We start from the raw sequence: 2,218 nt of genomic DNA, 5'->3' as shown, positions 1-2,218 counted from the left end.
ATCCAATGTCCCCATCCAATGTCCCCACCCCAATGTCCCCATCCTCACCTCTTTTTACCCAATCCCAATGTTTCAGCCCCATCCCAATGTCCCCATCCTCACCCCAGTGCCCCTATCTAATGTCCCCATTCAATGTCCCCATCCTCACCCCAATGTCCCTTTCAAATGTCCCCACCCCAGTGTCCCCATCCTCACCCACTGTCCCCATCCAGTATCCCCATCCTCACCCCAATGTCCCCATCCAATGTCCCCATCCTCACCCAGCATCCCCATGCAATGTCCCCATTCCAACATCCCCACCCAATCCCCCCATCCAATATCCCCATCCAATATCCTCACTCCAATGTCCCCATCCAATGTCCCCATCCCAAAGTCCCCATCCTCACCTCTTGTTGCCCAATCCCAATGTTTCAGCCTCATCCCAATGGCCCCATCTTCACCCCCACATCCTCATCCTCAACCTGGTATCCCCTCCCCAATGTCTCCATCTTCATTCCAATGTTCCCATCCCAATACCATCCTCACCCTGATGCCCCCATTCTGATTCCATCACCCCCATCTTCACCCCACTCTCCTCATCCTCATGTTCCCATCCTCGCCCTGATGTCCCCATCTTGATATTCCTATCCTTGCCCCAGTGCTCCTGCCTCATTGTCCCAATCCTCACCCCAATATCTCTGTACCAACGTCCCCATCCTCACCTCAATGTTCCCATCCCGATATCCCCATTCTCACACTGATGTCCCTGTTATGCATTTCACCCCCTTGTCCTCATCCTCATTCCAACATCCCTGTTCTGGTGTCTCCATCTTCATTCTGCCCCAAAGTCATCCCTGTCCCAACATCCCCGTGCTGACATCCCCATTTTCACTCTGATGTCCCCATGTGGACATCCCCCTCTTCATTCCAATGTCCCCATCCCAATATCTTCATCCTCCCCTCAATGTCCTCATCCTTATCCCAACATCCCCATTCCCATCTTCATCTCAGTGTCTCCATATTCATCCCAATGACCCTATCCCAATACCTTCATCCTCCCCACAATGTCCTCATCCTTATCCCAACATCCCCATCTACATTCCAACATCTCCATCTTCATCTCAGCGTCTCCATCTTCATCCTAATGTCCCCACCCCAACGTCTTCATCCTCTCCCTGGTCTCCTCACTCTGATGTCCTCATCCTCACCCCAGCATCCCCGTCTTCATCCCATTATCCCTGTCCAAACCTCTTGCTTCTCACCATGATGTCCCCACCACGATGTCCCCATCCCAACATCTTTGTCCCTGCCCAATGTCCCCACCTAGATACCCCCATCCTCACCCTGTCCCCATCCCCAGGTGAAGGACAAGACCAAGCTTGGGTATTTCTAACACATATAACCTTTAATAACATAGAGCTCTCACATGAGCAAATCCACCCCCTAACCCCATACTATAAAGAGCATCACCATGTTGCCATCCCTCCTTGGATGGATGGACAGACAGATATGGCAGCATCTCCATCACTCACTGGGACTGGGACATCCCTATCATCTCCCCATGGGGACACAGGCACGACAGGGACATGTCTTCATAGGGCACAGCATGGAGCAGAGGTGCCTCAATCCCACATCACTATGGGATACAACAGGGAGCAGTAGGAGCTGTGGGGTCCCCTTCTCCTCCATCTTCCCCCCTTCCCCGCAGCCCTGTGTGCCCCCCAGCCCCATCAGCAGCAATGTGGGGACACCCCCCCCTGCATCCCATCCTCCAATCCCCACAGCCTGCGAGAAAATCCTCGTTGAACCCCCAAAAAAGCCCTTTTATCCCCTATTGTGTCATTCAGCTCCTGACACAGACAGCCCTGCAGTGTGTGGCTGTGGGGGACCAATAGGTGACACCCCAATGTGGGGTGTGATGGATGCAATGGTGGCACATTGCTGATACTGTGGCTGTGATGGAGAGGGGTGGGGGGCTCTGCTGCTGGGGTCACACTCACTTCTGTTCCAGGTCCTTCTGTTCTAGGGATGGGATGAAGGCACAGCCCCTAACCCTAATCTTAACCCCATCGTGCCCCTCCCTCCCCTACAGCCCCACCACCTCCCCCCTCAAAAGAGAAGAAAATAAATAGGGATCTTTATATATATAATATATATATATATTTAAAACAAACGAACAAACAGAGCTGTCTGGGTGCTGGCGATGGAGCGAGCGCGTTAGCGGGGGGGGGGGGCCGGG

The sequence above is a fragment of the Coturnix japonica genome, chromosome 1 (assembly GCF_001577835.2).
Source record: "Coturnix japonica isolate 7356 chromosome 1, Coturnix japonica 2.1, whole genome shotgun sequence".
Classification (NCBI taxonomy): domain Eukaryota; kingdom Metazoa; phylum Chordata; class Aves; order Galliformes; family Phasianidae; genus Coturnix; species Coturnix japonica.
This window is presented reverse-complemented; position numbering follows the sequence as displayed.